At 40.1% G+C, this 27,075-nt stretch overlaps 1 pseudogene; it reads right to left on the bottom strand.

Annotated features, from left to right (window-relative positions):
* Window positions 1–519: 519 nt before the first annotated feature.
* Window positions 520–26,337, bottom strand: LOC130865777 (60S ribosomal protein L9-like; annotated as a pseudogene).
* Between the last annotated feature and the right edge of the window lie 738 nt (window positions 26,338–27,075).

Genomic DNA, 27,075 nt, shown 5'->3' with positions numbered 1-27,075 from the left:
ATGTTTTACTTTTTCTTTATACAACCAAACACCACTGCCTGCAGGGCACTCAATGGAATGAAATCTGGCAGATGGATGTGTTCCATTTTGTAGAATTTGGAAAACTAAAATATGTACACTACAACATTGATACCTGATGGAGGAGGGTCATCTTTCTAATCTGTTGCTTTCATTGGTTAATTAATAAAGAAACTGCCTAGGCCCATTTGATAGGCCAACCCTTAGGTGGGTGGAGTAAACAGAACAGAATGCTGGGAGAAAGAAGCCAAGTCAGGAGTCGCCATGATTCTCCCACTCCAGACAGATGCAGGTTAAGATCTTTCCTGGTAAGCCAGCTCGTGGTGCTACACAGAATATTAGAAATGGGTTAGATCAATATGTAAGAGCTAGCCAATAAGAGGCTGGAACTAATGGGCCAGGCAGTGTTAAAAGAATACAGTTTCCGTGTAATTATTTCGGGGCATAAGCTAGCCAATGTGGGAGCTGGGGTGGCGGGATACAGCCCCGCCGCTCCTTTCACTACAGAGACCTACTCAGGTTTTCAATAGGCAACCGCTTAAGTTCATAAAAGGCTAATTTGGCAATCACACATTTGCTAGAAATATAGCCATCATGAGTATACCTGCACAAATAAGGACAGACAATGCTTCAGCATATGTCTCAAAGAAAATCAAACAGTGTTTTGCCTATTTTAATATAAAGTATATTACAGGTATACCACACAAATCCTACAGACCAAGAAGTTATAGAAAGATCAAATCAAATGCTAAAGGATAGTTAAATAAGCAGAAAGTGGTGATAAATATGCCCAGAAATAAATTACATAATGCTTTACTAACTTTGAATTTTCTAAATGCTATTGAGAAAGAAACAACAGCTGAGGAGAGACATTGGATAGTAGAAAAAACTACAGAATTTAATCAGTCAAAATACTTTAAATATGTACTGACCTCAGAATGAAAACCAGGATAGGTGATATGTTGGGGAAGGGTTTTGCTTTTGTTTCCACAGAAGAAAAGCTATGGATACCATCAATATTGATAAAGATTTGATTTGAACAAGGGACACCTCTTAATTAGAAGAAATGTTAGTTCATCAAACAACATGGCCATTTAATCTAAACTCACCTATAAAACTATCAAATGTTTTCATTTGATCAGATATAATTTGCCAAACAAGAATTTCACCAAAATTTGGGTTTGGGAAGGGTTTTGTTTCTGTCTTTTCCAGAGAATGAAGACATCCAGCTAAGAAATCTGAAGACAACTAGATAAATGAGACATCTGAAGAAAAAGGACAAATCATCCAAAAACAATGTCTCATGAAAAAGAATAAATTAGCCTATTAGTATATCACATTTCCAACAAGATGACATTTTATAAATCTTCCCAAATGTTTGTTTGTGCTGTTCTCTACAGACATGTAATGCAAGTGGTCTTTTTGTAGTCCCAGTCCTATTAAAAATTAAAACTGGCTTTGGAGTTGGAGTGTGACTCTCTCCTTCTCTAAACCCAAGCATGCTTATTAAAGTGAAATCCAAAATCTCTGTCTCGTGTCAGAAGAGCCACCTGATATGGTACAGAAGAAAAACAAAAATTTAAGAACTATTTTATTGCTACTAATCTTATAATTTTCTGGTTTTATATTGACTCTTCAACAGCTTTTCTTAAGGTATAAATTTTATAAGATAAATATATATATATTCTAAACTTTTTATCATGATATTAATGGCCCTATAGAGTACTAATTCTAGAAAAAGTCTTCATCTACCTTCCTGTACATGATTTCGGATTTGAGTCTCTATCAGTTTTCTTCAGTGAACCATGAGCATGTCTAACAGCAACCTATGAAGTCTCTAAGAGGAGGATGGGGTCCCACAATGATGGTTTCTCCAGGACTGTGATAACACCACTTAGCTGAAAAACACCACCTAAAGATCAGCTTTTGGACTACAAACTTCTCAGAACAATTTCAAGGTAGCTAGCCGAGATGATCCAGCGGAACAGACTACTCTAGCCAGGACCTGAGAGAAGCCCCACACTTTCCCATTGTGCAGAGAAACAGCAAAGGATACAGCTACCTCTCCCAGGACTTGACAATTAGCCAAAATTTTTCTTTTCAGGCTCCCCTAAAGATACCATCACCACCAGACAGTAGGAAGTAAACTTAAGAATATGACACCCACATTCCCAAGAGGTGGGATGGGTGTTTTTTGGTGTCTCATTGGGCTATGGATATTTGTCATTGTCTAGGCAAATTGATTACAAGTTGTTATTGGTAATAGTCAGGAAAAAAGTTAAACAAAGGAAATTAGATTCAAGGTTCTTGTTTTGAAAAGAATAAAGAGGATATAAATATGATAGGATAAAAGGGCAGATTATTGAATCTACTCTGAAAAAGGAGAATATAAGATAAAAAAGTATATTATTGAATCTAATTTTTAAAAGCAACTACAAGTTTTAAATGTTTTACATTGGATTGGACTTTTATATATTATATACAAATTTTGTATATTGAGATTAATTTTGTTAGAACATACTATAAATTCATTGCTACTCTTGTTCAAGGTATTGTACCTCTACAATTTATTTAATAATGTTATGAAAATTTCTGGTCCTTGAAAATTATTATTATCAACTGTTTATGATAATAAGGAAAGGCAGGTTAGCACTTAATCACCAATTATAATCAAACTTGTAGTCACATTAGGTTTGTTTTCAATGTTGACCAAAGATAATGGGAATCAAAGAAACTCCACATGGAGTTTACTTTCTTTATAGTAAAAGTAAGCTGCTGAAAATAAAATGCCCTTACCTTGACTGCTGGCGGTATGCTGTTCTAATTGAACAAACAGGACACAAAAGAGAGTGGCTGCCACACATTGTCAAGACAAGCTGGGACAGCCCTTCAGAATATCCTGATTCACAGAAATGTCTCTCAAATATTCTAGGCCTGTAGGCCAAAGATGAATGTCCCAACCTTGCAGAAGAACTTTGGTTGACTGTCCGTGTAGCCAGCTATTTCTGTCATTTCTCATAATTTTTGGAAGTTGTTTACTTGTACTTCCTGTTTACTCAGTTAATATTATTTCCTTCTTGGGTCTCTCAGGTAGTTGAAGACTAGATATAGTTTTCCTTGTTTACCAGATGCAGAAAGCAAGTTAAGATAGAACATAAATTGGTCTAAGACTTTGGTCTCCCCAAGACAGGCTATGAAATGGAGTATTTTCTCTGAATTTGTCACATGCAAATGGATTAGATATTGTTGGTGTATTTATTGCTTGTATACATTGTATATAGTTTTTTAAGGGAACATTACATCTCATCCTCGTGGTATATATAGTTATTATACTTATTGTATATAGTTTTTAGATTAGTTATAGCCTTTTTTATTTTAGATAAGGGTAAATATAATGGTATATTATTTGTGTTTTAATAAATAAAACTTGCCTGAAGATCAGAGATCAAAACAGCCAGGGAGTGGTAACACATACTTCTAATCCCAGAACTCAGGAGACAAAGGCAGATGGATCTCTGAGTTCAAGGCCACACTGGGCTACACAAGATTGAATCTGTCAAAAAGAGAAACAGAGATCACAAAGTGATCCCAGCACTTGGTTTCACATGCCTCTAATTCCAGCACAAGGGAGGTAGAAACAGGGATAGGGCCGGGTGGAGAGAAGACTATAAAGGGGAAGAAATAGGAACTCAGGTGTGTGGAGATGAAGAACTTGTGAAAACAGGATCTTGCCCCAATTCACTCTGAGGTAGAGGTAAGAGCCAGTGGTTGATTGCTTTGCTTTTCTGATCTTCAGGTTGAACCCCAATGTCTGCCTCTGGATTTTTGTTAATCATGCTACAGATTTTGTCTTAATCTCTATCTCTACCATAGAAGAAAAGTAACTGGCATGACCAATCTTCTTTTTGTGCTTTGTTTCTGCTCTCTCTAGGCTTCTCTAAAAGACCAACTCTTTTGTTCAGCTCATCAAATACATCATTTACTGGACTAAAGTAATGGTACCAAATTCTAAAATCAACTGGAGAATATAGTTCCATTGGTAAAGTGTTTGCCATGCAAACCCAAGGACATGAGTTCAGGTCCCCGACATTGCTGTAAAAACTGAGCATGGCAATGAATGCCTGTAGTTCCAGCACTGGGAAGTCAGACATGCGCAGACCCCTAGGGCTTGCTGCTCAGTCAGGGTAGCCCAACCAGTGACCTCCAGGTTCAGTGTGAGACAGTGTCTCAAAAACTAAAGTGGGGGCAACAAGCTGACTCAGTGAAAGCACTTGCTGCTAAAGCTTGACAGTCTGAGCTTGATTCCTTGAATCCTCAGTGGTTGGAATGATTCCTGAAATTTGTCCTCTAACCCTCCCCCGTGTGTGCTGTAACACGCATATGCGTCCACCATATATCATATACAAACAGTATTAAATAAGGAGGAAGCAATTGAGGAAGCTACTCGATGTCAACTCTGACCCCCCCACACAAAGATGATGATGATGTCAACTCTGACCCCCACACACAAAGATGACAATGATGATGACGATGATGATGATAGTAATACAGTCAAATGAGAGCTTTAAACTACACTGTGGTCATTTTGTTCTCTGTGTGTGTGAATCAGATTGCCATAGAAAAATTTTCCCCTAGGGTAGAAACACTATGGAATCCTCAATCCAACACACATAAACCCTTCCTTTTCTGAGACAGGGTTTGTTTTACTGTATAGACCAGACTGGCCTCCAGTTTCTAATGTTCCTGGCTCAGCCTTCCAGATGCTATGATTACAGGTGTGCTACCATGATCAGATCATTTTCCTTTTCAAACAGCTAAATAAAAGCCTTAGATTTTGATCAGTTTTGTCACAGCACTTTGACTAAGTTGTCTTGAATAAATGTTACTTTGAAATGTTATGAAAGATGAAAAAGAGCATTCTTCACTTCTGGAAAATAGAAGAATATGTAGCCTACTACCCTTGTTTTCAATCTTCCCAAAGTGGTACACTTGGAAATAAATTAAACTTGTCTTAATTGAGACTATAGTTTTTCTTCCTCAAGAGATCAAGAACTGGGATGCTGAAAATAACTTTTGAGTTTTTCTTAAAACAGTTTTGAACAAATTGTGCCTAATTTTGTGAAGAGCTAATCAATGGCTGGAGAGGAATAATCTAAAACAGGTACTTCAACCAGGTCAACCTGCTGACCTCAGAATGGGAGGACAGGGCCTAGAGACAAATTGCATCAACATTTCAACCCTGTGATGTGGTGAGCTTCTGGGTTGGTGACTAGTGAACGCTGAGTGTTGGAAGCATGGTATGCCCACTTATCAACCCAGCTGTCTGTCATCTTTCTAGTTTGGACTATATGTAGCTATTATGTGTTAACTCACAAAGGCTTGGCTGTTTAACCCAGAAGTAGAATTGGTTTAACAAGTGCACAGCCTTCCTTCACTACTTTCATCAGAATCTATTCTGAAATCAGCTGTGGTTCTTCACAGTTTGGTCTCAGCAGAGGCTCTACTTGTTGTCTTTCACTCTTACTCTTTGCTCTTTGGGGCCCAGCTCCCAAACAACCACATGGAGTCTTATTCTTACTTATACATGCTCAGCCTTAGGTTGGCTTGTTTCTAGCTAGCTCTTCTTAAATTATCCCATCTACCTGTTGCCTCTGGGGTTTTGCTTTTCTCTATTTCTGTGTACCTTTTCTTTCCTTCCTGTTCTGGCTGGGCGGCTGGGTGGCTGGCCTCTTTCTTTTCTCACTTTTTAATCCTCTTTTCCCAGATTTCTCCTCCAGTTTATTCATTCTGCCTGCCAGCCCTGCCTGTCCTTTCTCCTGCTTACATATTGGCCATTCAGCTCTTTATTAGACCAATCAGGTGTTTTAAACAGGAAAAGTAGCATAACTTCACAGAATTCAACAAATGCAACATAAAAGAACGCAACACATCTTTGCGTCATTAGACAAATATTCCACAGGATAAACCAATGTGACACATTTTCAACTAATATTCCACAAAAAGAAGCAGAGTGGTCTCTGAGTTTGTGGGCAGCCTAGTCTCTACATCAAGTACCTGGGCTGAGTAGTGAGACCCTGTCTCAAAATTTAAAAATTAAAAAAATATTTTCTATTAGGAACAAAAATTTAAGCAAAGAAGCAATCATGACTACTGTACAAGTAGATACGATCCTGTAGTACCCATGAGGGAACTGAGTCCAGTATACTTAACAGCACCTGAATCTGCAGATACCCCAGTACCTCACAGAAAAGGATATATTTGCACATAACTTATACACACTATCCTTTATACTTGATATAATTTTTATTATATTTATTTTGTATGAGGATATGGGCAGTATATAGGACACTGGGGAGGACTGACTCTCTTCATCCACCATATGAGCTCTGGGGATCGAGCTCAAGTCATCAGACTTGGTGCCTGTTGTCAGGTAACCACCAGAGAAAACTACTTAGACACAAGTTTAAGCCAATAGAACGTCTTTATCAGCCCGTTGGAACTACACTGGGAGCTTCAGAAGCCAAAAACCAAGGTTAATACATTTAGAGACCTTCCCAGAACGATGGACTTGGAATCAGTAGTGCTAAGGTCTTGGGGCCTACCTCAGGTTTGGGGGCTGCTACCCTAACAAGCACCTCTTACCTGATGATCCATTGACAGCCCTGTGTTGTGTTATGTAAATCTCTGCAGTACTTACAGTAACCAATGCTATATAAATGCTATGTAAATAAAGAGTTGTTCCAGTCTCTTGCTTAGAGAATATTGACAAGAAAGGTCTGCAGATACTCAGTTCTTGCACAGTGTGTTTCAATTATTTTTGACCCGAGGGTCATTGAAACCACAGGAATTTTCAGATATGGAAGGCCAGTTGTATGCATATTTTTTCTTAATGATTCTGGGTGGGATTAAACCCAGGACCTTGTACCTGTTAACATACATTCTTACTGAATAGAATAAGGTAGAGAAGACCAATTATTGGATATTGATTTATTAGCTTATCTAGTGACTTACTTAATGTGTTGTTTGTATAAATAAAGCTTGCCTGAAAGAGGGTGGAGCTAGCCACTAACTAACCATAGATGTCTGGAGGTTTGTATAGACAGACAGGAAGTGATATGGCTGAGCAAAGAGAGGAAATGATAAAGAGGGAGGAAACAGGAGCTCCATCTGCTTTCAGCTGGGAATTTGAGAGGTAAGATGGCTGCAGTTTTGCTCCTTCATCTCTCTGATCTCTCAGCATTTCCCCAAATATCTGACTCTGGGTTTTTATTATTAAACACATTAGATTTAGTGCTATCACTTAAAGCACCATTTGCTCTGGCTACTAGCTGGGCATGACTTCTTTTGCTACCTGCAACAGAAGTAACTGAAACAATGAGTTGTTGCCCTTAACAACCTGCTGACTGCCTTGTAAGCTTCTGTAAAGACTGGCTTGCTTGCCCATCCCACCTTATGGTTTTAAAATATAAAATGAGAATATAAACTAGTGTGATATTTTGTCTGTGCTCTAATAAAATTAGCTTGCCTGAAGATCAGAGGGCAGAGCTAGCTTCTAGTTAGCCATAGAGGCCAGGCATTGTTGGCACACACCTTTAATCCCAGCACTTGGGATCTCATACCTTTGATTCCAGCAGTTGGGATCCCATGTTTTTGATTCCAGCACTTGGGATCTCATACCTTTGATCCCAGTACTTGGGAGGCTCACCCCTTTAATCCCAGCACTAGGGAGGTGGAGACAGGAAGGGGTATGGCTGGGTGGAGGGAGGAATATAAGGCCGGAGGAAACAGGAGCTCATCTCTTTTGGTCTGAGGATTTTGTTGAGGTAAAAATTAGTGACTGACTGCCTTACTTCTCTGGTCTTTCAGCACTTACAGGGGTAAATGATATAGGGATATTTGAGTCCGGGTTTTTATTATTAAGACCATTAGAATTCAGCTACAAACTAGACCCAGGGTTGAAGCCTTTCAGGAGCATCCTGGCTTCAGTCCAGCTGTGATGTCTTCTCTCTTCCTCTCTCATTGGTGTCATAGTACTTATTCCAGAAAGATCCCTGCAGCATTGCTACTGTACGGGGATATTTTGTTCTTTCAGATCAGTTCTGCCATAGTTGAAAGCCAAGAAGCTACTGCTCAAGATTGGATACTTAACTAAATATTTTAAATTTCTCACCAGAGTTAAGCTTCCCTGAACATAAACAAAGGATGACAAAGCAATAAAAATAAACCATATGAAAGAAAAATGGCTGTTTCTTTAAGTAAAATTCATCATCATAATATTAGTATGTGCATGTGTGTGTGTATTCATGCTGTTTAGAGGGTGTTCATGACATGGCACATGTGTGGAAGTCAGAGGACAACTTTGTAGTATTTGTTCTGTTCTTACATTTTTTCCCAAGAGTGAACTCAGTTTGACAGCATGTGCTTTTACCATTGAGTCAGTTTTTTGGCCCAAATGTCTATTTCCTTAAAATTTGTTTTATTATATTATTTTTTATATGTGGGTATTTTGCCTGAATGTACAACCACACCACATGCATGCTTATGCATCACATATATGCACGCATGCAGAAGCCGGAAGAAGAAGGCATAGGGTCTCTGGAGACTGGAATTACAGATAGTTGTGAGCAGTGTCCTATGGAAGAGCAACCCATGCTCTTAAAGGCTGAGCCATCTACTCTTTTGAGATAAACAGTGACATTATACAAACTGTCATCTCTGTTGTTGGAGGCTGCTTGTTCGTTTCCCAGCCACCCAGACTCCCGAAATAATCACACAGAAATCTGTTCGGCCTATAGCTTAAGCGTCTTTCTAGCTAGCCCTTGTATCTTAAATTAACCCATTTCAATTAATCTGTGTATCGCCATGTGGCTGTGACTTACTGGCAAGGTTCTGGTGTGTCTGTCTCCTGTGGGTGGCTACATGGCTTCTCCCTGACTCTGCCTACTCTCCATTTATATATCTATTCCAGCCTGGCTATATTCTGCTAAGCCATTGGCCGAAAACAGCTTTATTCATTAACCAATAAAAGAAACACATAGACAGAAGGACTTCCCACATCATTTCCCCTTTTCTGTTTAAATAAAAGGGAAGGTTTTACTTTAACATAGGAAAATTACATATAACAAAACAGGTATCAAGCAGAAATTACAGTTACAACATTTATATCTTCTTTATCTTTTATCATAACTAAGGAAAATATAACTATAATTATCTGTTCTTCAACTCCATCAAAGACCAAAGAAGGATATAATATTACCTAAGTTAACAGGAAGTGCATTGTAAGCAACTTCCAATAGTCTAGAATTGACAGTGACATCTTTCTGCCTGGACAGTCACCCAAAGTTCTTCTATAACATTGAGGCATCCATCTTCAGCCTACAGGCCCACAGTATTCAGTAGACTTTTCCATGAAGCAGGAAATTGAAGATCTGTTCTGCCTTGTAATGGCAGCTTGTCAGCCACTTTCTTCTGTGTCCAGCAGAATGTCTAACAGAATCTTTTTGTTCTTTCATGAAGAAGGAACCCCGATGGACCCTCTCACCTTTAGGCAAGTTCAGTAGTCATTTTTCTGTGGGTTCTGCATGTCCACTTCATACAACATAATATCAAGAAGTTCAGGCAAGAACAGTTTCTTTCCCAAATGGCTAGCAAACTCCATTAGGAGCCTCTTTGATGCCCATCATCCTCTTGAAGTAGATTGGTGCTGCCAGGAGCAGATGAGTCTCTTGTTATGAAAAGACCTAAGTTATTAAAACATATTCTGAAGGTCTCTGAAAGATTTGAAAAATACCTGTCTAACTGAAATATATCTCTATATATCTAGAAAACCCAACTAACATGACTAGAAGCTTGACTGTTATAAATGATTATCTATTAACCTATATTTCTTAATTATACATTACATTTTTTTTTAATTTTCGAGACAGGGTTTTCTCTGTAGCTTTGGAGCCTGTCCTGGAACTAGCTCTTGTAGACCAGGCTGGGCTTGAACTCACAAAGATTCGCCTGCCTCTACCTCTCGAGTGCTGGGATTAAAGGTGTGTGCCACCACCACCAGGCCTACATTACATTTTTAAATGAGCTGCACAAATACAAGACCTTAAACAAGAGCAGAAATATACGTATAGCAAAATTCACCTTAAATTTGTATCAATAAACCAAGATCCATACCAATGCAAATCTCTATAGCACATCTTCCTTTAAATTTAGACAAATATTTATAAACGATATTTGGGAATTTAGGTGTAGTTTCCTCCAAACTGTCTTCTGCTTTTTGTTGGGTGAAGTAATTTTTGGGAGTGTTCACGGTAACTTTTTGGAGGGGTCTTGGTCCATCAAACCACATTATCCTAGAAGAAATCCCCAGGTTCTCATTCTCTGTGGAAACAAAAGAAAAATCTCTTTTCCAAAGCAACAAATTCTTAGACCCAAATTTTGAACTCAAAATACCTTTAAAATATATATGTTGGTTTAGCTTAGCAGTCTCTACAATGAAATGTCTCTCTGTATTTAGCTCATTTCCAGTCAAAAAATTAAAAGAAAACACAATAATATGCATAATCCAGAATCTCTGTGTATATTCCATCTTCACATGTCTTATTTTTCTTATTCTATTACACTTTTTACAAGTTTACTCTCTCTTTAAAGACTTTGTTTTATCTTTTAAAAACGATTTACTTCTTTTTGTAACTCTCTATACTCTTTTTCTTCTCTATTCCAAGCCTACATACATTTTTTAAAACACTGTGACCCATTTGGAGGTCCTTTTCATCTGAATTTGTCTTTATTGTGTATCTGTAATCCTTTTCTGACCAGGACCGCTTCTTAAAATGCTAAGCAGCATGGCTTAAGACTAAGGCTCCTTTGCCTTTTGGCTCTGCCCAGTCCAACATGGTTGAACATGTTCACTGCCTCTGTGAGCCATGCACACTGCCCCAGTTCCATGTATACAGCGGGTCTATGTTGTGCCATTAAGCAGTCTATAGAGCATGCTGCTCACAAACCCATTTATTTTTTAATTTTTTTTAAAGATTTAATTTTTATTTATTTATTTGCTTACTTACTTATTTTTCTTTCTTTGAGGCAGAGTTTCTCTGTTGCTTTGGAGCATGTCCTGGAACTTGCTCTGTAGACCAGGCTGGCCTTGAACTCACAGAAATCCACCTGCAAACCCATTTAAATGCTCCATAGTTGGACCTCCTGAAAGAGCCAGAGCCATTGGTGCTGACGAACTAGGAAGCCGCTGTTTTTTTAAAGAAGCCACGTAGTTTTTACTGCACTTCCCTTGCAAACAAAGCCCATCTGGAAAAATGTTGTTACCAAGAACATGTGCTTGGCTCCCGTTTTTTTGTTGGTCTAGAAGCCCCCCCCCCTTTTTAAAAAAAAAAAAAAGCTTTCTTAGACTTTATGTGGAAATTCTTGCCCCATACTGGCATGCCAATCTGTTGTTGGAAGACTGCTCATTTGTTCCCAGCTGCTCAGAGTCAAAATAACTACACAGAAACTGTATTAATTAAATCACTGCTTGGCCTATTAACTCTAGCTTCTTATTGGCTAGCTCTTAAACCCTAAACTAACCCATTTCCATTAATCTGTGCATCACTAAGAGGTCATGGCCTACCAGGCAATGTTTTGGCAGGCTCCAGTGAAGGCATCTGTCTCCAGTGGCTGCTACAAGGCTTCTTCCTGACTCTGTCTACTCTCTCTATATATATATCTCTTCCAGACTGGCTATACTCTGTTAAGTCATTGGCCAAAAGCAGTTTTATTCATTAACCGATAAAAGCAACACATATACAGAAGGACTTCCCACACCACATCTCAAAGTAGCTTATACTTCTGATATTAGATCAAGGAACATTCTGAGCCAGGTGATGGTGGCGCACACCTTTAATCCCAGCACTTGGGAGGCAGAGGCAGGCGGATCTCTGTGAGTTCGAGACCAGCCTGGTCTACAGAGCTAGTTCCAGGACAAGCTCCAAAGCCACAGAGAAACCCTGTCTTGAAAAATCAAAAAAAAAAAGAAACATTCTGCTCAATGCTTTCATATCTTTGATCTTAGTGCTTAATCTTGTAATCTTGGTAACAAAGATCTCTTCTAAGTCATAAGATTCAAATTATCTCATAGGAAATTGGAAGAAGGACATAAGTAATAGACATGAAATCCAATAATAATGAACAATAAACATATTAAAAAGTCTCACCTAAACTCTCAATAGATGGAAAAATATGAGAACTTCACTCCGGCTCTATTCTCTCTTTCTGACTGATGAAAATTATAAAAAGCTATATTGATACACAAATGCATAATTTTATTGAACAATCCATGAAGATATATTTTAATTCCTCATGCTATTTAAGTCATTCATTCAATTTGTAAACATTTACCCTACATATGTACTCAGTTAGGGGTATAAGATTGTTTAAGAGGAGTTTTCTTTTGTTTTTGTTTTTTTGTTTTTGGTTTTTAGATACAGGCTTTCTCTGTATAACAGCTGTCCTGGAACTTGCTGTGTAGACCAGGCTGGCCTTGAACTCACCGAGACCCGCCTGCCTCTACTTCCCAAGTGCTGGGATTAAGGGCCTGTGCCCACCACCACCCAGCAAGGAGTTTTCTTGAAAGGAATGAACTTGAGGTCACAATTAGTAAGAGAGGAAGCAGGAGAGAGGGAAAGGGAGGGAGGGGGAGGAAGATGGAGGGAAGAAGGAAGGGTGGGAAAGAGGGAGGGGCAAAAAGACTAAATCTGGCAGAGAAGAAATTGAGACAGGCTGATCCTGGGGGAGCTTATGATCAAGCTGCATTGTTCACATGTGTGACGTTGTCAAAGAGCAAATAAAACAATTCTACTTACGAAATAGATAAACTGATTCTTATGATCAAATGATACACCCTTGTTAAGTGGAATGAAATAGAGCCACAGCTGAACAGGCATTGGGATGTGGCACCGAACTCAGGAGCTGCTCAGGGAACTTCACAGTTTTGAGATAAACAGTGACACTCAGTTGTGCAGCGTGTCATCTCAGGGTAGCTCACACTTGCGATACTAGATCAAGCAGCATTCTGTTCAAAGATTTTATATTTTTACAAGTCTGGGGGTTTAGTACTTGAGGTGACAAAAACTACAAGTCAGTGTGGGACAGGAAGCAAAGGCTGTGTGATCTTACTTCTTGGGACCTTAGTGATACCTGCAAAAACCTAAAGCTTCTGTAACGTTCTTCTGGTTGGGAGCCTGCTACACACAAGAACCTGGGTTTCAGGAGAGGAATCAAAAGGGTGACCTGCCAATCAAACTGTGAAGAACACAGGATCTACTTGTAACTGAAAGCCCATGAAATAGATTTCACCAGCCAGCATCTTTCTTTAGATTCCTCATTTGCTTTTCCAGCAATTTCCTGACTTCCAGAAAACCTTTACAGCCCGACGAGGGCAGAGCACTGTGCATGGATGCTGCCAACCTTACTCAACCCACTTATTTATCCAAAAGATCCCTCTCATCCCAGACTGGCCTTGAACTCCCTGTCCTCCCTCCTGTACCTCCTTACTGCTGAGGGAGTATAAACACCAACAAGCGAGGGTTATTTGTAAAGATTTATTTATTTATTTGTTTGTTTATGTATTCATTCATTCATCTATCTATCTATCTATCTATCTATCTATCTATCTATCTATCTATCTATCTATCTATCTATCTATCTATCTATCTATTTATTGTGTATGTGTGTTTGCCTGAATGTATGTCAGCACTGGAGATGAACCCAGAGCTCAGTGTGTGCTAGAGGAGCCTTCTAGCACCCAAGTTCCAGCTTGGACTTGCTTGATGTGGATTGACTTGGACTGATTGTGTTGGACGGGAAGTATCTTTCCTCCCTCCCTCCCTCCCTCCCTCCCTCCCTCCCTCCCTCCCTCCCTCCCTCCCTCCCTCCCTCCTTTCTTTCTTTCTTTCTTTCTTTCTTTCTTTCTTTCTTTCTTTCTTTCTTTCTTTCTTTCTTTCTTTCTTCTTTTAAGTGATCAAGGATCCAGTCATGGATATCAAATTACATTTAGTTATGTGTCATTGTCTCCTCTGACCTATGACAGTTTTTGCTTATATTTTGTGTGTGCATCTGAGTTTTTTTTTGTTGTTGTTGTTGTTTTGTGAGACAAAAATTTCACTATGTAGCTCAGGCTACTTGAACTTTGTCTGTAGCCCAGTGTACCCTTGATCCCACAATCTGCTGCCTCCATCTTCCAACTGATGGGATCACAGGTATGCACCATGTTTTTCATGACCTTGGCAGCATTCAAAATGTGGCAGAATGTCCTTCAACTTGGTTTTATTTAACGGTTTTCTCCTAATTAGACCAAACTCTGCTTTGGGGTAAGGCCTGCCCAGCAGGGAGGTCCCTTTCTCAACACATTAACCCACAGATGGATGATATTAAGATTAGCCCTATCACTTGGTTAAGGTTTGTCCAGGGCTACCATGTCTTCTCTGTACCCTAATCATTGAATGCCATTAAGTCTGACCTGCCCTCAAGAAAAGTGGGAGGGAGAAGAGGAGCCAATGCCCAGCTCCAGGACAGGTGTGCACAGGTAGAATTTGAAAATGGTTTTCCTTCACTGCTATTACCTAGCAAATGAACCCCAAGCCTTCTTCTACTGGTTGACTGGGTCCTCCCTTCAGTTCACTAAAGACTCATAGATACTTGTTCCATAACAAACTTTGTTACCCAGCCGACTGTTGCTCAGATTGGTTTGGACTCAGATCCCTTCTGCCTGACGTGCTGAGTGCCTGGCCTGCAGGGCTACACTGCCATACTGAACTCTGACATTTTGCTCAGATCGCTGCAGCTTTATCATTCAGCCCGCTTTCAGGTCTTTTATCTCCTCTGCACTGTTTAGATAAAACTCATTGCCTGTGTGTGCCGGGAAGCAGCCTATGTCACTAGGTTGCATCCTCAGCCCTGGCTTTGGTGTGTTCTAATGTACTCCTCATTTATTACATCTTAATACTTTGTTTTCTGTTTTTATTAAATGCTCTTGGCTTGTTTTCTATATTTCTTGCCCTGATTTTAGAGTTACTTATTTTTCTAAATGTTTGAGTCTTAATTTGCTCCTGATTTAGTGACTGGGACCTCTTCAATTTGGTGGATGAGTTCACAAACTTTGCCCATCTTGAAATCTGTCTTCAGACTCATTGTATACTTTCCTTCCTGTGCTGTGGAATTACCCATTTCTGCTGGATGCCCTAATTCATTTACTGGAGAATTGTTGGATCTAGTGATGGGAATAGGTCTTCTTTCATAATACGCTTTTTGGGGGGTGGGGGAGGTGGAAGATTAAGGCAATTTCTCATTATGTAGTCCCGCCTGGCCTGAACTTGCTATGTAGACAGGGCTGGCCTTGAACTCACAGAGCTCTACCTGCCTCTGCCTCCTAAGTGCCAGTATTATAGGAATATGCCACCATGGCCAACTAAAATGTGAAGGTTTTAACAAAGACCTTTTATGAACTAAATATATAAACTTCAGAATTTTATTTTTCAGGATTAAAAGGAAAATGAACTCGAATTCCAAAGATTACAGAAAGTACATTTGGGACATCTGTAGTTTTGAGAATCAGATATGTTCTTGATGGAACATGGACTTGACCTTGCATTTTTATGAATATATAATTACTATTATAGCAAAGAATTTGAGGCAGGCATGATGGTGTGTACCTTTAAGCAGCATTTGAGAGGCAGGGGTAGGCAGATCTCTGTGAGTTCCAGAAGTACATAATGAGATCCTATCCTTTTTTTTTTTTTTTTCCAGGACAAAATTTTTCTGTGTAGCCTTGGATGTCTTGAAACTTGGTCTATAGACCAGGCTGACCTCGAACTCACAGAAATTTGCCTGCCTCTGCCTCAGGAGTGCTGGAATTATAGGCACACAGCGGACAGCCAGGGCTACACAGAGAAACCCTGTCTTTAAAAATAACTAACCAACCAACCAACACAAATAAAAAACAGAGGTCCTGTCTTAATCTAAAAGAAAAAAAAGACTTTGAGCAATGTTTACAATTATTTACAACATTTCTATATATCTTTCTATAACTTTGCTTTTATTTAAAAGGAAAGAGTCATCACTACATCCAAATAGCATCCAGGCCAACATGCATTGACCACTGAAATCAAGCCCTTTGCACAGTTTGTGGGCTTACTCGCTGGTGCTTTCTACCAGGTCTTAAAATGTTCATCATGATCCACTGGATTAATTTTATGATCCAATAACTACTCAGAGTTCAGTATCAAAAAGCAGGAAATACTAAGAAATGAATCTCATGCCTAATATGACTTTAGCGGTAAAAGCTTGGGAAGCTTCGTTTTAATTAAGGGCTTCCGAGAACATGGCTGCTCTCTATATGGCTTCATTGAACCCCCTCATTTCCCCTTTAAGATAGACATTATTGTGCTATATTTTGCAACTCAACTGAAGTATATAGCAAATAAAGAGTCAAGTTAGCATTCGACTCAATCTTCCCAGTTCTAAAGTTCGAGCTCTTAACCGTGACATGACAACATCTTAGTGTAATTACAGTTAATTGAGGGGGAACTTGAGGACGGTTGGGTGGGAGGTGCTGCTTAAGAAGGAATGAAAAGGAAATTAGCTGAAGTACAAAAGTGGGCTCGAGGACGTTACTTAGCAGGTAAAGTTCTTACCCAGTAGGCAGGAAGCCCTTAAAAACACTGGGTATGGTGGCCCATGCCTGCTATTCCAGCACTGGGGAGGCAGATACAAGGGCATCAGGCCAGCCAACTTAGCCTGATCAGTGAGCCCAGATCCCAGTGAGAGTCTCTCTCTCTCTCTCTCTCTCTCTCTCTCTCTCTCTCTCTCTCTCTCACACACACACACACACACACACACACACAGAGTGATACAATGCCGTGGATATGTAATAAGGACTCTAAAGCCAGGAACTAAATCTTTGGAGTAGAATTGAACTTTGTTCTACTCCTCAGCCCCCAAAATATTACTGATTGAAGACTTGGTCTTGGGTAATGCATCTCAGTCTAGATACTTTTAGAGTATACAGTATATTCTTTCTTCTGGAAAAAAAATATCTCCCCCTTTTAGTTTTAATTCTTATAAAAGAAAATTCTATCAACAAAAGACTCAATTAATTTTCTAGGCATTTTACAAAAGCTTGAAACACCCATCCCTGCGCATTTCCCTTTGGCCAGACACAATTGGCTAACCTATTGCTTTGCCATCTCTCTCTCCAAAGAACCAGTGTTAGTCTTGGAGGTTCAGCACCCTCCCTTCCTTCTTGCTGGTTCCTTTCTCACAAATCTTTCCTTGGAGCCTGATGCCCTGGCCCGACATCCCCAGCTCACCATTGCTGTTCCTCCAGCATCCCTTTGGGAATTCCGCCTCGCCAACATTTTACACGAGTCACTTACTGCCATGATGTTTGCTCACTTTCTCTTCTCTCCATTTTATTTATGTTATTTTGATTTTGCTTTTACTTATTTAGTTTCTTTGTTATTGTGTGTCTAGGCTGACTTTGAACTCATCTTGTAGTCCCCCAGGCTGCCTTGAACTCTTGACCTTCCTTCCACCACCAGGGATCCCAGCTCTTCCATAGCATATCCAGCTGCTCCTCATTTTTCAATGCTCACTCTTTGGATCTTGTATCATTTAGACTGATGACCAATTGTTTTTTCTCTACTTTAAAAATGGTTTTTGCTTTCTTTTCTAAAAATTCCTTCAAGTTCTCTATTTAGCTTTTATTTCTGCTATATTATTAATTTTTAGAAGTGCTTTAATTTTTATCTTTCATTTATTATTTATATTTCATTTATTATTATTGTGTTTATGTATGTGGTATGTGTGTTGTGTGTGTAGTGTGGTGTATGTTTGTGTGTGTCGTGTGGTATATGTTTGTGTGGTGTGTGTGTAATAGGGTCACCTTTGTGGCATGGAGAGTGTGTGGTAATCAGAGACAGCTGTCAGGAATTGGTTCTCACTTTCTACTGGGTGGGTCAGGGCATCAAACTCAGACTTGGCTACAAGAGCCTTCACCAGCTGAGCCATCTTGCTGACCCTACTTTCAAAGGTTATCTGTAAACCAATAAACAAAAACAACAACCAAAAAAACTCCAAACCACTAAAAGGTATTTTCAATTTTACCACATTTTTTTGGGCACTAATCACCCTTACTAATTTTGATTTTATTGTCTCCATGAGACACTCTGAAAGGTAACTACAGATCATACAGACTTCAGACTTGTTCAAAATATTTGGGATAAAAAGTCAAATTAGCCAGAAATACAGGTAAAATTTAATTGTAGTCTTCCCCCAATTTCCAATACAACAGGAATACAAGAGGAATTTCAAAGCCAAAAAATACAAAATAAATAACTTTAAAAAATTTTACTGACTAATGCTTTCACAAGTTAATAAAAAGATAGGGAATTTGCTTTCTAAAATATATTTTTAAAGGTTCTATTTCACAATGCTATGAAAGGTGCATCAAAGCAAATTCTTCTAAAACTCTATAAAGCATGGCAGAAGCCCAGCTCTGGCCGGTGATGATAAGAGACATCGGTCAGAGCCCATCTAATCTGCATGTGAATTTGATTAAAATGTTTTGCTTTAAGTACATAATGGTTGTGAGGAGGGTGTTTCAGGTTCAGGGAGCCACAACTGGGCAGAGATGGGAAAGATGCCACTCAGGGAATCTTTTGTTTTGATTTTTTTTTTTTTTAGTTTAATGAAACATTTCAATCTGGTTTAACTCATTTGCTTGTTTGCTTTTATTCTGTGAGTTTTTCATTCTGTTCTCTGCAAACAAACAAACAAACAAGCAAGCAAATAACTCCCCCCCCTTCCAAGTTTAGAAATAGCAGTAATGCGCACCTGTAATTTCAACACTTAAAAGGATGATCAGGAGTTCAAACTGGCCTGGGTTACAGGAGACCTTGTCACAACAAACAAACAATCAAGCAGATAGATAGATAGATAGATAGATAGATAGATAGATAGATAGATAGATAGATAGATAGATGCAGCAAGGACAGCAGCCTACTGTTATAAAGAAACCATGGGAGCAGGACACAAATGGGGAACACTGGACCAAGTTCAGCACTTACCCACAGATACAATTCCTTCATCGGGTGTGGTGTAGCCTGTAAGGCCAGCACCACGGAGGCTGAGGCAGGAGAACTTGGAGTGTAAGACCTGCAGGAGCTACTTAGTGATAGCTAGCCTCAAAGGAAAAATAAAGCCATACTCTTTGTAAAATATCCTTTGTAATAGCTTATATTGTTTTTTAAAATGAGAATTGGCAGAAATTTCTCATTAAAAAAAGACCCAGTAAAGTCACTTCTCCAGGAAAATGGACAGAGAAGTCAGTCACATTGTGTCCCAACAGGCCTGGTACTTCAGCACCGCTGGTTTTCTGGAAGTTGCATGCCTTGGGTTTCTGTTTTGTACTCTTGCTTTATAAACAGTTTTCATGGAGGTTGGGAAATAGAAACTTTTTTTTTCCTTTTCTATTAAGAATTATCTTCTTAGGGAAAAGTGTGCCCTTGGTAAAGGACATTTCTGGGGAACAACTTATTAATTTTGTCTTCTTGATCCTTCAAGCAAAGGCACTGGTTGGGGCCAAGCACTGTCTTGGTGCCCAGCCCTAACAACAACAAAGCGCACAAGACACCCAGGACCACAAAGGCGCCAGCTTTCTATATGAAAATACTGTGGAGGTTATTTTTGATGGCATTATTTTATTTCTGTTATTATCAATATAAAAATGTCCACATAAAGAACAGCGCCTCAGGGCCTGCATGGGTATTTTCCCCATTCCAAATGGTCGCTGGTTTCAAAATCCTAGGGTTCAGTAATTCTCCTACGTTGACCCACCAATTGACAGAGGTTACGGTGAACATCGCCAGGCCTGGATCTAAATATGTGTCTTTAAGTGATAAAGCCCAATAGTGAGAACTTCACACACATATCCAGGGTTGGCTCTCTGTACAAGAATTTATCCCTCTTCTTCTGGGTGATAAGCCATAAATGTGGGACATATAGACTCTGATCCTTACACGCCTCTGCATGACCAGTGACCGAGCACAGGATGACCCTACAGTCAGGGAGCCCTCCAAAGAAGAGCTGGGCTCCCTTGCAGCCCAGAGCAAGGCACACTCAAAGCTCTAGAGGAAGCCAGGCATTCTTTCCGAGAAGCAAACTTCACATTTTATTTTTTTGCCTAAAAAGGAAGGCAGTTAAAAAGGTCAAACATTCAACTAACTAGGAAACCGCACAGCACAGTGAGAAGAACAATGAGAAAGTAGAGATTCGTGTTACCTGAAATTAAGAGCTGGGCTTCTGAAAGAAGACGCACAGTGGCAAGTGCCATTGGTTTGGTTTGGTTTCGTCTAGTAACCCTAGATTTCAAAACATTTCCTTCTAGGGACCGGTGAGGTGGATCACGGGATAAAGGCACTTGTGCTAAACATGATCACCCAAGTTCAATTCCCGGGGCCCACATGATGAAGAACTAACTCTTGCAAGTTGTTCTCTAACCTCTACATTCACATGTACAACCTACACACACACACACATACACACACACACACACACGCACGCACACACACGTACACACACACACACACACTGTAATTACTGTGATAAGAAACAGTTTCTTTCCATTTCATCTATCACTATTATGACTGTGTGTGAGAGCTCTGGTCCATTTTCAACAGTGTCTGTTTCAATTGGGTTGGAACTACAGATGGACAGGAAAACGCCGTGCCGCTGCTGGCACCTACTAGGATATACCAGTTACCCAAACAGCCAAGCTTGCCTAAGGATGTGCAAAGCTTGCCTGCAGATGTGACAAAGTCATGAGCCTGATAAACTGTAAAATAGGCAGGATGAAAAAAAAGTAGAGATGAGCCCAGCAGAGGCTCTGTTGAGACATAGAAAATATTAGCTTGCTGGGAGGCAAAAGTGCCCCTTAGTACTGCTAATTCTATATTCTCATAAAAATATGTCTCTTATAAATCTCAAACTCCTAGCATCAAGTACTAAATATTAGCTACATATCTATCCTAAGTTAATAGCAAAGCTGTGGTCTAATATATAGTATGAGATGAAGTTTTCAATTCAGTTCACTTTTGTTCAGTGGATGTAATAGGGTTTCTACAAGTAGGATATACAGGGGAAGTCAATATTTCATTTACAGACTGTTTGGCTAGCCTTACCTTTTTCCTTTAGTTGTAGAGACGTCAAGATGGTCAATAGTCATTGACTTTTCAGTGAATTTTGTACCTTAAAGATTTCAATAACATTACTTTCCTTTTGTGGGTCTTTTATGTAAGCATAAATGGAGTCCCTTCAGTTTAACATCTGATTGCCACGAAATGTTCTTGTCCTAGGAGCATTTTCAAAGAAACAAGTAAATAAATGTGATTGCTTTCAAGCCTTTGAAAGTCTAAACCCAGAGTCAGAAGCACGTTTTCCAAGGTAATCCAGCGCACGCACATGTATATACATCAGTAAGCAAAGCTTCCCGACACACAAAGCTCTTGGCTTATGAATGCATTCCTAGTTTGTATTCTCTTTTGTTACACTGTATCTTTTCAAAAAAAAAAAGTTCTGAATCTGCTAACTAAACTTAGTTAATGACAAAATGGGTCAAGACCTGTCATTTGGAAAACGTTGCCGTGAGTAGATTATTAACAATAATCTTTTGCTTATCTATTTTAACAAGCCCAGCACACTTTCACTTTGAATTCCTGAACATTACAGAAAATACAAAACAAAACAAAAACACACAAGAGTCTGGGGATGTCGCTCAACTGGTAGAGTAGTTTTCCAGCATGCACGAAGCCCTGGGTTCAGTGCCCAGCACTGCATGACCAGGTCATTTCTCTCTGCTGTCAACTGCGTTAGTATTTTAGGTTTACTGTTGCCATCTTGTTCCAGTTCTTTGTTGTCTGTTGGAGACAGGGTTTTGCGATGTAGCCCAGGCAGAACTTGAACTCACGGTGTTACCAAGGCTCACTTCAAACTCACAACAGTATTGTCCCACTCTTCCAGGGGCTGGTATTAAAGGCTCCAGCCGGCAGACCTGGAAGCCTCACCTAAGCTGGCTCACACTCTGAAATCCCCAAACAGTGACTTCTGCGTTGTCATTTAAACGCTGTGTGAGCTTGGGTAAGTTAGTAGCCATCTCTATGCCTTCGGTTTCCTGACCATAGAGTGGAAGTGTCCAAAGTTTGGAGGCCAGCGTTTGTCACACCCCCATAATAGAAAATGAGTAATAACTGTAGCACCAACCCCAGTGTCCCTTACAGGAATGAAATGAGTCACTGCTCCTGCCATGTTAACACCTGACATCCCCACTCATGTCTGTGTGTATACACATGCAGTTTTTCTTTTTATTATGAAATAATTAAAAATCATTATTTTTATTATTTATTTATTTATTTATTTATTTATTTATTTATTTATTTATTTTTGCTTTTTCGAGACAGGGTTTCTCTGTGGCTTTGGCGCCTGTCCTGGAACTAGCTCTGTAGACCAGGCTGGTCTCGAACTCACAGAGATCCGCCTGCCTCTGCCTCCCAAGTGCTGGGATTAAAGGCGTGCGCCACCACCGCCCAGCTTAAAAATCATTTTAAGTTCAGCACTCAGAGGGAAGAGACAGGAGGATCTTTGTGAAACTGAAGGCAGCCTGAGCTATGAAGTGAAACCCTGTCTTGACAACAACATAATCTTTTCTCTTCTTCTTCTTCTTCTTCTTCTTCTTCTTCTTCTTCTTCTTCTTCTTCTTCTTCTTCTTCTTCTTCTTCTTCTTCTTCTTCTTCTTCTTCTTCCCCTTCCTCTTCCCCTTCCTCTTCCCCTTCTTCCTCTTCTTCTTTTTGTTTTGTTTTGTTTTGTTTTTCAAGATGATGTTTCTCTCTATAACAGCCTTGGCTGTCCTGGAACTCACTTGGAGGGACAGACTGGCCTCGAACTCACAAAGATCTGTCTTCACTCTGTCTTCCGAGTGCTTGGATCAAAGGAAAGGTGTGTGCCCCCACCCCTGGCCTCAGTGCAATCAGTCAAACAGCGTATGAGACTGAATGGCACTGAACCAATTCTTCAGAACACAATGAGAATTTTTTAAAGCATTTGTTTATAAGATATGAGTATTGTAAAATGTGGCAGGCACCTAGATTCTTTAGAATAAACCAGAATCACAGTCACAATCTACTCTGGATCTACAAGCGTATTTTTAAAGTTATCTCTAATTTCTTCTGTGCATTTGGAAATCTGATTCGAATTTGATTCTCATTCAGTTCTGTTATACACATGTATTCTGAAGCATAGCCCAAGTTTATTAAGCGATATCAGTGTGCACTGGAAACCTGAAGCCTATGAGTCAGAAAGGCATTCCCACAAGAAAGCACCTAAGGACTGGGTTTGGTCTTCTCAAGGGAGAGTTGCTGGTATTATATACTATATATCCACTTGGTGCAGGGGAATGAACCTAAGGCCTCGTGCCTACAAAGCCTTCAACTTACTTCTATGCCACAGTGCAGGACATTGTATAACAGTGTCCCAAGAATGAGGAGTCTGATCTGAATGTCAATTCTGAAAACTCAGAGAATAATTGAGTCTCTTAAAAATAATTTTATTTATTTAGTTATTATTACTGGTGTGTGTGTGTGTGTGTGTGTGTGTGTGCACCAACGCCATAACACACATGTGGAGGGCAGAGGACAATTTTGTGGAGCTGGCTCTCTCCATCTGCCTTTATATGAGTTACAGGTTGCCAGTCTTGCAAGTGTCTTTACCCACTGGGCCATTTCCTGTCTGAACCATTTAAAGACAAATAAAACATTGAACTGAGAAACTTGAGCCCTGTTTACATCCTTATAAGAAAACTATTTACACAGTATCTGAAAGCTTGATTTCTTTAGCATGGTGAAATTAAATTCAACCCTGTAGGAAATATTGTTCAACAGATTTCCTTGGACACAAACAGGGAATGTCATCTTCAACTGCCCTTGCCTGACTCACTACCTGGCATTTGTGCTCACTGGCAGTGTGTAAGGGTGAGCATTCCTCCAGGGCCAGACAGCAGGAGCCTTTACAACCTGCGGCTTGGGAAGACCCAGGGCAACAGGAAACAGGTAGGAACACCAACGAAAACAGAGCTGGGATGAATTCAAGCACATGGTCCTGGTTACAGGGGCCCCGTGGACCCCCACATCCCACCCCGCAAGTGCTTTGCACTATGAGTATTTCCATAAGCATTTTTTAAAATGAAATTTAGAAAACTGATCATTGAATTTTAATAGGTGAAACCCACACCTAAAAGGAAGACTCTTGGCTCCACAGAAGTCTAAAAATACTCTCTGATCTCTTTGGACACTGGTTCTCCTACAGATCTCTTCCACAGTTGTCAGGTGGGGAGTTGTGGCTAAGGCTTGTTGCAACTCCAGAGAGACTTGGTGTGGGTGTTCCACGGTGACCCTGAACCTTATGTAAAACTTATCGTATTTCTGCTTCCTTTCTGCTGAATGAGAACATCTATTTATAGACCATGCAAGAAGCCAAGCATGGTAGGGTTTTCTTTCGGCCAATAAAAACGGAATGCAAGCAAGTCTTCTCTTGTAATGAACACGGTGGCTTGGCTTAGTAACGAGTGCCGTTGCTTAAAAGAGAGCCCCTGACCTTTGGGCTTGGAAATCAGCACCCCACTGACGGCTGCCAAAACCTTTTAGGCATTCCCCGGATGTGAGTGCAGAGGAACCAACACTGGAGAGGTGTGTCCTGACGTTCTGAACAACTGGCTACTGGTACATACAAGTGCAGGAGAGAGAGAGAGAGAGAGAGAGAGAGAGAGAGAGAGAGAGAGAGAGAGAGAGAGAGAGAGGTTGGGAAGAAGTGAAGCGAAGGAGGAAGGGCAAACTGCTCCCAGGGTTAGTCTGCACTGCCCTGGATGGGCCACCGCAGGAACTGGGTGTGCTCTTCGGAGCAGGTTCTTAAGGATGCGAGTGCTGTCTGTGCAGGAGAAGCTGTGTTGGCTCAGATGGGGTATGAGCCATCGAAGCCCTCTTTTAGGCAAGCAGATAAAGAGTTAACAGAATATTTTGTTGCCTTACTGATACACTCTGTATCTTCTAATTGTGTGGAAATACTTGAGTGCGGAGCACAGTGTTGCACACCTGCAAATCCAACACACAGGAGCCTCCTGCAGGAGAATTTTGAATTTGAGGACAGTTTGGCTAAACAGTGAGATGCTGTCTCAAGAAAAGGCATGACGAGAGGAACATCTGTTTTTGTTGCACTGTTTCCTGTAAAGCCTGAAAACTGGAAGCTGTAAAAGGGTCCATTAATAGTTATGGATGAATACGTTATATGCAGTCCACTACTGAATATTATCACATAGTTGCTCAGATGAGCTCTGTTCATTGCCTTGGAAATTTCTCAGAACAAACCATTAACTCAGAGCACAAGTCATAGAAAAGTATGTCCACAATAAATTATTCCTGTAGAAATTTAAAGTTGTATAACTATGTGTGTGTGGACTTTGGTTGTCAGAATATTCTATAATAGACTGTATTAGTGAGTCATTTTATGAAATTAAAAAAATTTGAAAATAACAATTATTTTAGAGTTCATCTTGGCTCATTAAATTTGGCACACAGATTAGCCTGAAATCATTGTTCTTTGTTCTAGATATTTTTTTCAATATAAGTCTTTTATTGTCCCAAAAGACACCCTAAATCATACTTAAAGTTCAGGCTCTTGTTTCTGGAGCTGGGTAACTTAGGCATTTCTCACCAGGCTGTTGCACTGCTCCCTTTTCAGACACATAGACACCGTCCAAAAACTTTCTGATAGCCTTGTTTTTAACTGTTGTGGCCTGCTGAATCAGAGCTGCCGAGTTTGAAACAAGTTCAATACCATTTCCTTCAAGGATTAATTCATCCTTCTGGGCTTGAGAGACAGAACGAGTAATGTCTGTCCTCATCTGAACCCTGCAGATACATTTTTTCACCCAAGAAATTTTGGATTTCAACCAAAGACCCATTCCCCTGAATAACGACCTTGATGGGACGTGAGCAAGCACAGACCTCATCTTGTAGCGGAAGCCCCGTGTAACACTTGATCGTGCTCTGAACGTGACTGCAGATGGTTCTGACAGTGACCAGCTCCTTTCTGGTACCCGACCATTGTCAACCCGGAGCCTCTTCTTCTTTCTGAGGAGACTCAGCTCTGGTGGGTTCCTCTGGGCCCCTTCAGAGTGATGTGCACATTTTCCGGGATGTCGACAGTCTGATTGCTGAGAATGGTCTTCATTCTCGCAGCAGATGGGGCAAAAAGGTCTAGATTTTTTTTTTAATTTCTTGTCAGTTTTGAAAGCAGATAGATAACTTATGCTCACTACCTAAAACACATGGTAACTATTTAGTTTTCAAAATAGAGCAAAAATAAATTCGCTGACTTTGGAAAAAATTAAAAACGCTTAAAGAGAAAGGTCTTAAATTTTTAGCTTTGGTTGGATTTGGGTTAGGCTCCCGATATTCATGGGTGTGCTCTGTCTGTCTGCATGCATATAGAGGTTCTGCTGGGTTTCTTCTTTCATCAGTTCCCACTGTGTTTGTTCGTTTGTTTGTTTATTGATTTATTTAGGTTTTTCAAGACAAGGTTTCTCTGTGTAGTTCTGACTGTCCTGGAACTCACTTTGTAGACCAGTTGACCTCGAATTCACAGAGATTCACCTACCTCTGCCTCTCAAGTGCTAGGATTAAAGGTGTGTGATACCACCCGGTCCCCACCCTATTTTTTGAGGCAGGTTCTCTTGCTGAACCCAGAGCTTGTAGTTTTGGTTAGGCTGGCTGGCCTCATGTTGCAAAGAGGATCTTTTGGCTCTGCTTCCCAAGAAAACTGAGGTTACAGATGTGTGCTGCTGTGCCTGGCTTTTCTGTGGGAGCTGCGGAGCTGTGGTAGCTTGAATGACAATGGCCCCATAATATGTTTGTGAATACTTGGTCCCCAGTTGGTGGAACTGTTTGGGAAGGATTGGGAGGTGTGGTC

Source organism: Chionomys nivalis, chromosome 24 (assembly GCF_950005125.1).
Source record: "Chionomys nivalis chromosome 24, mChiNiv1.1, whole genome shotgun sequence".
Lineage (NCBI taxonomy): Eukaryota > Metazoa > Chordata > Mammalia > Rodentia > Cricetidae > Chionomys > Chionomys nivalis.
This window is presented reverse-complemented; position numbering and strand designations above follow the sequence as displayed.